Below are 12,091 nucleotides of genomic sequence, written 5' to 3'. Positions count from 1 at the left end.
CATAAGGCTCTAATTTTGGTGCTAAATAATGTTTGGGTTTTGGCTCTATAAATCTTAAGGGTTTAGGTTTTGTATTTGGTTTTTGGAATTAAGCTTCTGGCAGGTTCTGAATTCAGACACCCAGTTTCACCCATCTCTATTGGGAACCAGTGGCCAAAAAGGGTCTTTTTATGTATCTATTTTAGTGTATTATGTTAATTTTGATCATTTGTTGGTGTTCATTTTTACATGTTGGAAAACCCTCATATTAATTGGAAAATGTATGTAGTTGCAATGAGGAAGAAACACTCAGCCATATAAAACTTCCTGATACCGATATACAAAAATAGATCAAAAATATATGCATGGAATTAGGTGCATTCGGTTATGTGTTAGCGTATTTTTTTCATGGGCTCTGTGGCGCAAAGGATAGCGTATTGGACTTCTAGGTGGTTGCAGATATTCATATTAATTGGAAAATGTATGTAATTGCAATGAGGAAGAAACACTCAGCCATATAACACTTCCTGATACCGATATACAAAAATAGATCAAAAATATATGCATGGAATTAGGTGCATTCGGTTATGTGTTAGCGTATTTCTTTTCATGGGCTCTGTGGCGCAATGGATAGCGCATTGGACTTCTAGGTGGTTGCAGATATTCATATTAATTGGAAAATGTATGTAATTGCAATGAGGAAGAAACACTCAGCCATATAACACTTCCTGATACCGATATACAAAAATAGATCAAAAATATATGCATGGAATTAGGTGCATTCGGTTATGTGTTAGCATATTTATTTTCATGGGCTCTGTGGCGCAATGGATAGCGCATTGGACTTCTAGGTGGTTGCAGATATTCAAAGGTTGTGGGTTCGAGTCCCACCAGAGTCACTTTTGTAATGCATTACATGGGCATTTACCACATTTTGGAACTGTTTTTGTTGATTTTGCAATAAACACATGTTTAGATTTGACAAAATCTAAGTCATAAGTGTATGTACTGTATACTTGTGTGAATACAACTATTCACAAAAATTCATAGTTTTCATTACTACTGCCTTGCCATCTTGAATGTATCTTAGCTGGTTACAGCGCACTTCCTTGTATTCAGGAAATTTTCCAAGTGAATCTCAACATTGATTCATTTTTCATTTACATTTAATGGAATTGAATATAATGGAATATTTTACAAAAATGTGTCAATTCTATTGGTCAAAGCATATTTGTATAGCATTGGTGCTATGTTTCAATACTGGAAAAATATTAATTGGTACCTTTGATTAACGGTGTATTCTGAACAAAAGGTGGGCACTTTCATTTGTTTTGTGTTTTGGGCTGGTAAATTAAATTCGTATTTTGGTTTTGTTGTGATTTTGATTGTCAAATATATGCACGATTTTGGTTCTGTTTTTTTTTTTTAAAAGCTCAATTTGTTTGTTTTAGATGTTTGATTTTCCTAAGTCATGTGGAAAAAATAGGTAAGAAAATGGTAAAATAGCGTAACAAAACATTAAGAATTCTAACACGAAGTGCAAGATCATAAAAACAGTTCAGAAAGTAAAAAATATGGCGGAAAAACTTGATAAAAATAATACTGATAGGGTGAGAAACCCCTGGACATAAAAACATGGCATAAGGCTCTAATTTTGGTGCTAAATAATGTTTGGGTTTTGGCTCTATAAATCTTAAGGGTTTAGGTTTTGTATTTGGTTTTTGGAATTAAGCTTCTGGCAGGTTCTGAATTCAGACACCCAGTTTCACCCATCTCTATTGGGAACCAGTGGCCAAAAAGGGTCTTTTTATGTATCTATTTTAGTGTATTATGTTAATTTTGATCATTTGTTGGTGCTCATTTTTACATGTTGGAAAACCCTCATATTAATTGGAAAATGTATGTAGTTGCAATGAGGAAGAAACACTCAGCCATATAAAACTTCCTGATACCGTTATACAAAAATAGATCAAAAATATATGCATGGAATTAGGTGCATTCGGTTATGTGTTAGCGTATTTCTTTTCATGGGCTCTGTGGCGCAAAGGATAGCGTATTGGACTTGTAGGTGGTTGCAGATATTCATATTCATACTGTATTAATTGGAAAATGTATGTAATTGCAATGAGGAAGAAACACTCAGCCATATAACACTTCCTGATACCGATATACAAAAATAGATCAAAAATATATGCATGGAATTAGGTGCATTCGGTTATGTGTTCGCGTATTTATTTTCATGGGCTCTGTGGCGCAATGGATAGCGCATTGGACTTCTAGGTGGTTGCAGATATTCAAAGGTTGTGGGTTTGACTCCCACCAGAGTCACTTTTGTAATGCATTACATGGGCATTTTACACATTTTGGAACTGTTTTTGTTGATTTTGCAATAAACACATGTTTAGATTTGACAAAATCTAAGTCATTAGTGTATGTATACTTGTGTGAATACAATTATTCACAAAAATTCATAGTTTTCATTACTACTGCCTTGCCATCTTGAATGTATCTTAGCTGGTTACAGCGCACTTCCTTGTATTCAGGAAATTTTCCATTTGAATCTCAACATTGATTCATTTTTCATTTACATTTAATGGAATTGAATATAATGGAATATTTTACAAAAATGTGTCAATTCTATTGGTCAAAGCATATTTGTATATCATTGGTGCTATGTTTCAATACTGGAAAAAATATTAATTGATCCCCTTTGATTAACGGTGTATTCTGAACAAAAGTTGGGCACTTTCATTTGTTTTGTGTTTTGGGCTGGTAAATTAAATTCGTATTTTGGTTTTGTTGTGATTTTGATTGTCAAATATATGCACGATTTTGGTTCTGTTTTTTTTTTTTTAAAAGCTCAATTTGTTTGTTTTAGATGTTTGATTTTCCTAAGTCATGTGGAAAAAATAGGTAAGAAAATGGTAAAATAGCGTAACAAAACATTAAGAATGCTAACACGAAGTGCAAGATCATAAAAACAGTTCAGAAAGTAAAAAATATGGCGGAAAAACTTGATAAAAATAAAACTTATAGGGTGAGAAACCCCTGGAGATAAAAACACGGCATAAGGCTCTAATTTTGGTGCTAAATAATGTTTGGGTTTTGGCTCTATAAATCTTAAGGGTTTAGGTTTTGTATTTGGTTTTTGGAATTAAGCTTCTGGCAGGTTCTGAATTCAGACACCCAGTTTCACCCATCTCTATTGGGAACCAGTGGCCAAAAAGTATCTTTTTATGTATCTATTTTAGTGTATTATGTTAATTTTGATCATTTGTTGGTGTTCATTTTTACATGTTGGAAAACCCTCATATTAATTGGAAAATGTATGTAGTTGCAATGAGGAAGAAACACTCAGCCATATAAAACTTCCTGATACCGATATACAAAAATAGATCAAAAATATATGCATGGAATTAGGTGCATTCGGTTATGTGTTAGCGTATTTCTTTTCATGGGCTCTGTGGCGCAATGGATAGCGCATTGGACTTCTAGGTGGTTGCAGATATTCATATTAATTGGAAAATGTATGTAGTTGCAATGAGGAAGAAACACTCAGCCATATAAAACTTCCTGATACCGTTATACAAAAATAGATCAAAAATATATGCATGGAATTAGGTGCATTCGGTTATGTGTTAGCGTATTTCTTTTCATGGGCTCTGTGGCGCAATGGATAGCGCATTGGACTTCTAGGTGATTGCAGATATTCAAAGGTTGTGGGTTCGAGTCCCACCAGAGTCACTTTTGTAATGCATTACATGGGCATTTACCACATTTTGGAACTGTTTTTGTTGATTTTGCAATAAACACATGTTTAGATTTGACAAAATGTAAGTCATAAGTGTATGTATACTTGTGTGAATACAATTATTCACAAAAATTCATAGTTTTCATTACTACTGCCTTGCCATCTTGAATGTATCTCAGCTGGTTACAGCGCACTTCCTTCTATTCAGGAAATTTTCCATTTGAATCTCAACATTGATTCATTTTTCATTTACATTTAATGGAATTGAATATAATGGAATATTTTACAAAAATGTGTCAATTCTATTGGTCAAAGCATATTTGTATAGCATTGGTGCTATGTTTCAATACTGGAAAAAATATTAATTGGTCCCCTTAGATTAACAGTGTATTCTGAACATACTGTAAGGTGGGCACTTTCATTTGTTTTGTGTTTTGGGCTGGTAAATTAAATTCGTATTTTGGTTTGGTTGTGATTTGGATTGTCAAATATATGCACAATTTTGGTTCTGTTTTTTTTTTTTTTAAAGCTCAATTTGTTTGTTTTAGATGTTTGATTTTCCTAAGTCATGGGGAAAAAATAGGTAAGAAAATGGTAAAATAGCGTAAAAAAACATTAAGAATGCTAACACGAAGTGCAAGATCATAAAAACAGTTCAGAAACTAAAAAATATAGCGGAAAAACTTGATAAAAATAAAACTGATAGGGTGAGAAAGCCCTGGAGATAAAAACACGGCATAAGGCTCTTATTTTGGTGCTAAATAATGTTTGGGTTTTGGCTCTAAAAATCTTAAGGGTTTAGGTTTTGTATTTGGTTTTTGGAATGAAGCTTCTGGCAGGTTCTGAATTCAGACACCCAGTTTCACCCATCTTTTTTGATAACCAGTGTCCAAAAAGGGTCTTTTTATGTATCTATTTTAGTGTATTATGTTCATTTTGATCATTTTTTGGTGTTCATTTTTACATGTTGGAAAACCCTCATATTACTTGGAAAATTTATGTAGTTGCAATGAGGAAGAAACACTCAGCCATATAAACACTTCCTGATCCTGATATTCAAAAAAAGATCAAAAATGTATGCATGGAATTAGATGCATTCGGTTATGAGTTAGCGGATTTCTTTTCATGGGCTCTGTGGCGCAATGGATAGCGCATTGGACTTCTAGGTGGTTGCAGATATTCAAAGGTTGTGGCTTCGAGTCCCACCAGAGTCGCTTTTGTAATGCATTACATGGGCATTTACCACATTTTGGAACTGTTTTTGTTGATTTTGCAATAAACACATGTTTAGATTTGACAAAATCTAAGTCATAAGTGTATGTACTGTATACTTGTGTGAATACAACTATTCACAAAAATTCATAGTTTTCATTACTACTGCCTTGCCATCTTGAATGTATCTTAGCTGGTTACAGCGCACTTCCTTGTATTCAGGAAATTTTCCATTTGAATCTCAACATTAATTCATTTTTCATTTACATTTAATGGAATTGAATATAATGGAATATTTTACAAAAATGTGTCAATTCTATTGGTCAAAGCATATTTGTATAGCATTGGTGCTATGTTTCAATACTGGAAAAAATATTAATTGGTCCCCTTTGATTAACGCTGTATTCTGAACAAAAGGTGGGCACTTTCATTTGTTTTGTGTTTTGGGCTGGTAAATTAAATTCGTATTTTGGTTTTGTTGTGATTTTGATTGTCAAATATATGCACGATTTTGGTTCTGTTTTTTTTTTTTAAAAGCTCAATTTGTTTGTTTTAGATGTTTGATTTTCCTAAGTCATGTGGAAAAAATAGGTAAGAAAATGGTAAAATAGCGTAACAAAACATTAAGACTGCTAACACGAAGTGCAAGATCATAAAAACAGTTCAGAAAGTAAAAAATATAGCGGAAAAACTTGATAAAAATAAAACTGATAGGGTGAGAAACCCCTGGAGATAAAAACACGGCATAAGGCTCTTATTTTGGTGCTAAATAATGTTTGGGTTTTGGCTCTAAAAAACTTAAGGGTTTAGGTTTTGTATTTGGTTTTTGGAATTAAGCTTCTGGCAGGTTCTGAATTCAGACACCCAGTTTCACCCATCTTTTTTGATAACCAGTGTCCAAAAAGGGTCTTTTTATGTATCTATTTTAGTGTATTATGTTCATTTTGATCATTTTTTGGTGTTCATTTTTACATGTTGGAAAACCCTCATATTACTTGGAAAATTTATGTAGTTGCAATGAGGAAGAAACACTCAGCCATATAAACACTTCCTGATCCTGATATTCAAAAAAAGATCAAAAATGTATGCATGGAATTAGATGCATTCGGTTATGAGTTAGCGGATTTCTTTTCATGGGCTCTGTGGCGCAATGGATAGCGCATTGGACTTCTAGGTGGTTGCAGATATTCAAAGGTTGTGGCTTCGAGTCCCACCAGAGTCGCTTTTGTAATGCATTACATGGGCATTTACCACATTTTGGAACTGTTTTTGTTGATTTTGCAATAAACACATGTTTAGATTTGACAAAATCTAAGTCATAAGTGTATGTACTGTATACTTGTGTGAATACAACTATTCACAAAAATTCGTAGTTTTCATTACTACTGCCTTGCCATCTTGAATGTATCTTAGCTGGTTACAGCGCACTTCCTTGTATTCAGGAAATTTTCCATTTGAATCTCAACATTAATTCATTTTTCATTTACATTTAATGGAATTGAATATAATGGAATATTTTACAAAAATGTGTCAATTCTATTGGTCAAAGCATATTTGTATAGCATTGGTGCTATGTTTCAATACTGGAAAAAATATTAATTGGTCCCCTTTGATTAACGGTTTATTCTGAACAAAAGGTGGGCACTTTCATTTGTTTTGTGTTTTGGGCTGGTAAATTAAATTCGTATTTTGGTTTTGTTGTGATTTTGATTGTCAAATATATGCACGATTTTGGTTCTGTTTTTTTTTTTTAAAAGCTCAATTTGTTTGTTTTAGATGTTTGATTTTCCTAAGTCATGTGGAAAAAATAGGTAAGAAAATGGTAAAATAGCGTAACAAAACATTAAGAATGCTAACACGAAGTGCAAGATCATAAAAACAGTTCAGAAAGTAAAAAATATGGCGTAAAAACTTGATAAAAATAAAACTGATAGGGTGAGAAACCCCTGGAGATAAAAACACGCATAAGGCTCTAATTTTGGTGCTAAATAATGTTTGGGTTTTGGCTCTATAAATCTTAAGGGTTTAGGTTTTGTATTTAGTTTTTGGAATTAAGCTTCTGGCAGGTTCTGAATTCAGACACCCAGTTTCACCCATCTCTATTGGGAACCAGTGGCCAAAAAGGATCTTTTTATGTATCTATTTTAGTGTATTATGTTCATTTTGATCATTTGTTGGTGTTCATTTTTACATGTTGGAAAACCTTCATATTAATTGGAAAATGTATGTAGTTGCAATGAGGAAGAAACACTCAGCCATATAAAACTTCCTGATACCGTTATACAAAAATAGATCAAAAATATATGCATGGAATTAGGTGCATTCGGTTATGTGTTAGCATATTTCTTTTCATGGGCTCTGTGGCGCAAAGGATAGCGTATTGGACTTCTAGGTGGTTGCAGATATTCATATTCATATTAATTGGAAAATGTATGTAATTGCAATGAGGAAGAAACACTCAGCCATATAACACTTCCTGATACCAATATACAAAAATAGATCAAAAATATATGCATGGAATTAGGTGCATTCGGTTATGTGTTAGCGTATATCTTTTCATGGGCTCTGTGGCGCAATGGATAGCGCATTGGACTTCTAGGTGGTTGCAGATATTCATATTAATTGGAAAATGTATGTAATTGCAATGAGGAAGAAACACTCAGCCATATAACACTTCCTGATACCGATATCCAAAAATAGATCAAAAATATATGCATGGAATTAGGTGCATTCGGTTATGTGTTAGCGTATTTCTTTTCATTGGCTCTGTGGCGCAATGGATAGCGCATTGGACTTCTAGGTGGTTGCAGATATTCAAAGGTTGTGGGTTCGAGTCCCACCAGAGTCACTTTTGTAATGCATTACATGGGCATTTACCACATTTTGGAACTGTTTTTGTTGATTTTGCAATAAACACATGTTTAGATTTGACAAAATCTAAGTCATAAGTGTATGTATACTTGTGTGAATACAATTATTCACAAAAATTCATAGTTTTCATTACTACTGCCTTGCCATCTTGAATGTATCTCAGCTGGTTACAGCGCACTTCCTTGTATTCAGGAAATTTTCCATTTGGATCTCAACATTGATTCATTTTTCATTTACATTTAATGGAATTGAATATAATGGAATATTTTACAAAACGTGTCAATTCTATTGGTCAAAGCATATTTGTATAGCATTGGTGCTATGTTCCAATACTGAGAAAAATATTAATTGGTCCCCTTAGATTAATGGTGTATTCTGAACATACTGTAAGGTGGGCACTTTCATTTGTTTTGTGTTTTGGGCTGGTAAATTAAATTCGTATTTTGGTTTGGTTGTGATTTGGATTGTCAAATATATGCACAATTTTGGTTCTGTTTTTTTTTTTTTTAAAGCTCAATTTGTTTGTTTTAGATGTTTGATTTTCCTAAGTCATGGGGAAAAAATAGGTAAGAAAATGGTAAAATAGCGTAAAAAAACATTAAGAATGCTAACAGGAAGTGCAAGATCATAAAAACAGTTCAGAAAGTAAAAAATATAGCGGAAAAACTTGATAAAAATAAAACTGATAGGGTGAGAAACCCCTGGAGATAAAAACACGCATAAGGCTCTAATTTTGGTGCTAAATAATGTTTGGGTTTTGGCTCTATAAATCTTAAGGGTTTAGGTTTTGTATTTGGTTTTTGGAATTAAGCTTCTGGCAGGTTCTGAATTCAGACACCCAGTTTCACCCATCTCTATTGGGAACCAGTGGCCAAAAAGGATCTTTTTATGTATCTATTTTAGTGTATTATGTTAATTTTGATCATTTGTTGGTGTTCATTTTTACATGTTGGAAAACCTTCATATTAATTGGAAAATGTATGTAGTTGCAATGAGGAAGAAACACTCAGCCATATAAAACTTCCTGATACCGTTATACAAAAATAGATCAAAAATATATGCATGGAATTAGGTGCATTCGGTTATGTGTTAGCGTATTTCTTTTCATGGGCTCTGTGGCGCAAAGGATAGCGTATTGGACTTCTAGGTGGTTGCAGATATTCATATTCATATTAATTGGAAAATGTATGTAATTGCAATGAGGAAGAAACACTCAGCCATATAACACTTCCTGTTACCAATATACAAAAATAGATCAAAAATATATGCATGGAATTAGGTGCATTCGGTTATGTGTTAGCGTATATCTTTTCATGGGCTCTGTGGCGCAATGGATAGCGCATTGGACTTCTAGGTGGTTGCAGATATTCATATTAATTGGAAAATGTATGTAATTGCAATGAGGAAGAAACACTCAGCCATATAACACTTCCTGATACCGATATCCAAAAATAGATCAAAAATATATGCATGGAATTAGGTGCATTCGGTTATGTGTTAGCGTATTTCTTTTCATTGGCTCTCTGGCGCAATGGATAGCGCATTGGACTTCTAGGTGGTTGCAGATATTCAAAGGTTGTGGGTTCGAGTCCCACCAGAGTCACTTTTGTAATGCATTACATGGGCATTTACCACATTTTGGAACTGTTTTTGTTGATTTTGCAATAAACACATGTTTAGATTTGACAAAATCTAAGTCATAAGTGTATGTATACTTGTGTGAATACAATTATTCACAAAAATTCATAGTTTTCATTACTACTGCCTTGCCATCTTGAATGGTTACAGCGCACTTCCTTGTATTCAGGAAATTTTCCATTTGGATCTCAACATTGATTCATTTTTCATTTACATTTAATGGAATTGAATATAATGGAATATTTTACAAAACGTGTCAATTCTATTGGTCAAAGCATATTTGTATAGCATTGGTGCTATGTTCCAATACTGAGAAAAATATTAATTGGTCCCCTTAGATTAATGGTGTATTCTGAACATACTGTAAGGTGGGCACTTTCATTTGTTTTGTGTTTTGGGCTGGTAAATTAAATTCGTATTTTGGTTTGGTTGTGATTTGGATTGTCAAATATATGCACAATTTTGGTTCTGTTTTTTTTTTTTTTAAAGCTCAATTTGTTTGTTTTAGATGTTTGATTTTCCTAAGTCATGGGGAAAAAATAGGTAAGAAAATGGTAAAATAGCGTAAAAAAACATTAAGAATGCTAACAGGAAGTGCAAGATCATAAAAACAGTTCAGAAAGTAAAAAATATAGCGGAAAAACTTGATAAAAATAAAACTGATAGGGTGAGAAACCCCTGGAGATAAAAACACGGCATAAGGCTCTTATTTTGGTGCTAAATAATGTTTGGGTTTTGGCTCTAAAAAACTTAAGGGTTTAGGTTTTGTATTTGGTTTTTGGAATTAAGCTTCTGGCAGGTTCTGAATTCAGACACCCAGTTTCACCCATCTTTTTTGATAACCAGTGTCCAAAAAGGGTCTTTTTATGTATCTATTTTAGTGTATTATGTTCATTTTGATCATTTTTTGGTGTTCATTTTTACATGTTGGAAAACCCTCATATTACTTGGAAAATTTATGTAGTTGCAATGAGGAAGAAACACTCAGCCATATAAACACTTCCTGATCCTGATATTCAAAAAAAGATCAAAAATGTATGCATGGAATTAGGTGCATTCGGTTATGAGTTAGCGGATTTCTTTTCATGGGCTCTGTGGCGCAATGGATAGCGCATTGGACTTCTAGGTGGTTGCAGATATACAAAGGTTGTGGGTTCGAGTCCCACCAGAGTCACTTTTGTAATGCATTACATGGGCATTTACCACATTTTGGAACTGTTTTTGTTGATTTTGCAATAAACACATGTTTAGATTTGACAAAATCTAAGTCATAAGTGTATGTACTGTATACTTGTGTGAATACAACTATTCACAAAAATTCATAGTTTTCATTACTACTGCCTTGCCATCTTGAATGTATCTTAGCTGGTTACAGCGCACTTCCTTGTATTCAGGAAATTTTCCATTTGAATCTCAACATTAATTCATTTTTCATTTACATTTAATGGAATTGAATATAATGGAATATTTTACAAAAATGTGTCAATTCTATTGGTCAAAGCATATTTGTATAGCATTGGTGCTATGTTTCAATACTGGAAAAAATATTAATTGGTCCCCTTTGATTAACGGTGTATTCTGAACAAAAGGTGGGCACTTTCATTTGTTTTGTGTTTTGGGCTGGTAAATTAAATTCGTATTTTGGTTTTGTTGTGATTTTGATTGTCAAATATATGCACGATTTTGGTTCTGTTTTTTTTTTTTAAAAGCTCAATTTGTTTGTTTTAGATGTTTGATTTTCCTAAGTCATGTGGAAAAAATAGGTAAGAAAATGGTAAAATAGCGTAACAAAACATTAAGACTGCTAACACGAAGTGCAAGATCATAAAAACAGTTCAGAAAGTAAAAAATATAGCGGAAAAACTTGATAAAAATAAAACTGATAGGGTGAGAAACCCCTGGAGATAAAAACACGGCATAAGGCTCTTATTTTGGTGCTAAATAATGTTTGGGTTTTGGCTCTAAAAAACTTAAGGGTTTAGGTTTTGTATTTGGTTTTTGGAATTAAGCTTCTGGCAGGTTCTGAATTCAGACACCCAGTTTCACCCATCTTTTTTGATAACCAGTGTCCAAAAAGGTTTTTTTTATGTATCTATTTTAGTATTGGACTTCTAGGTGGTTGCAGATATTCATATTCATATTAATTGGAAAATGTATGTAATTGCAATGAGGAAGAAACACTCAGCCATATAACACTTCCTGATACCAATATACAAAAATAGATCAAAAATATATGCATGGAATTAGGTGCATTCGGTTATGTGTTAGCGTATATCTTTTCATGGGCTCTGTGGCGCAATGGATAGCGCATTGGACTTCTAGGTGGTTGCAGATATTCATATTAATTGGAAAATGTATGTAATTGCAATGAGGAAGAAACACTCAGCCATATAACACTTCCTGATACCGATATCCAAAAATAGATCAAAAATATATGCATGGAATTAGGTGCATTCGGTTATGTGTTAGCGTATTTCTTTTCATTGGCTCTGTGGCGCAATGGATAGCGCATTGGACTTCTAGGTGGTTGCAGATATTCAAAGGTTGTGGGTTCGAGTCCCACCAGAGTCACTTTTGTAATGCATTACATGGGCATTTACCACATTTTGGAACTGTTTTTGTTGATTTTGCAATAAACAC

The 12,091-nt window shown here is 33.3% G+C and overlaps 9 non-coding genes across 9 annotated transcripts; all 9 read left to right on the top strand.

The window, feature by feature from the left end:
* The first annotated feature begins 792 nt into the window (after window positions 1–792).
* On the top strand, window positions 793–878 carry TRNAR-UCU (transfer RNA arginine (anticodon UCU)). Its single transcript is given in 2 exon segments — window positions 793–829; window positions 843–878. It is a non-coding gene; the product is annotated as a tRNA-Arg (tRNA).
* A 1,343-nt stretch (window positions 879–2,221) lies between these two features.
* Window positions 2,222–2,307, top strand: TRNAR-UCU (transfer RNA arginine (anticodon UCU)). The gene is given in 2 exon segments: window positions 2,222–2,258; window positions 2,272–2,307. It is a non-coding gene; the product is annotated as a tRNA-Arg (tRNA).
* A 1,330-nt stretch (window positions 2,308–3,637) lies between these two features.
* Window positions 3,638–3,723, top strand: TRNAR-UCU (transfer RNA arginine (anticodon UCU)). Its single transcript is given in 2 exon segments — window positions 3,638–3,674; window positions 3,688–3,723. It is a non-coding gene; the product is annotated as a tRNA-Arg (tRNA).
* A 1,135-nt stretch (window positions 3,724–4,858) lies between these two features.
* TRNAR-UCU (transfer RNA arginine (anticodon UCU)) lies at window positions 4,859–4,944 on the top strand. Its single transcript is given in 2 exon segments — window positions 4,859–4,895; window positions 4,909–4,944. It is a non-coding gene; the product is annotated as a tRNA-Arg (tRNA).
* A 1,134-nt stretch (window positions 4,945–6,078) lies between these two features.
* Window positions 6,079–6,164, top strand: TRNAR-UCU (transfer RNA arginine (anticodon UCU)). Its single transcript is given in 2 exon segments — window positions 6,079–6,115; window positions 6,129–6,164. It is a non-coding gene; the product is annotated as a tRNA-Arg (tRNA).
* A 1,540-nt stretch (window positions 6,165–7,704) lies between these two features.
* On the top strand, window positions 7,705–7,790 carry TRNAR-UCU (transfer RNA arginine (anticodon UCU)). The gene is given in 2 exon segments: window positions 7,705–7,741; window positions 7,755–7,790. It is a non-coding gene; the product is annotated as a tRNA-Arg (tRNA).
* Window positions 7,791–9,330: 1,540 nt separating this feature from the next.
* TRNAR-UCU (transfer RNA arginine (anticodon UCU)) lies at window positions 9,331–9,416 on the top strand. The gene is given in 2 exon segments: window positions 9,331–9,367; window positions 9,381–9,416. It is a non-coding gene; the product is annotated as a tRNA-Arg (tRNA).
* A 1,123-nt stretch (window positions 9,417–10,539) lies between these two features.
* On the top strand, window positions 10,540–10,625 carry TRNAR-UCU (transfer RNA arginine (anticodon UCU)). Its single transcript is given in 2 exon segments — window positions 10,540–10,576; window positions 10,590–10,625. It is a non-coding gene; the product is annotated as a tRNA-Arg (tRNA).
* A 1,311-nt stretch (window positions 10,626–11,936) lies between these two features.
* TRNAR-UCU (transfer RNA arginine (anticodon UCU)) lies at window positions 11,937–12,022 on the top strand. Its single transcript is given in 2 exon segments — window positions 11,937–11,973; window positions 11,987–12,022. It is a non-coding gene; the product is annotated as a tRNA-Arg (tRNA).
* Window positions 12,023–12,091: the final 69 nt, after the last annotated feature.

Source organism: Ascaphus truei, chromosome 1, assembly GCF_040206685.1.
Source record: "Ascaphus truei isolate aAscTru1 chromosome 1, aAscTru1.hap1, whole genome shotgun sequence".
Lineage (NCBI taxonomy): Eukaryota > Metazoa > Chordata > Amphibia > Anura > Ascaphidae > Ascaphus > Ascaphus truei.
The sequence above is the reverse complement of the archived record's forward strand: the minus strand, read 5'-3'. Positions and strand labels throughout refer to the sequence as shown.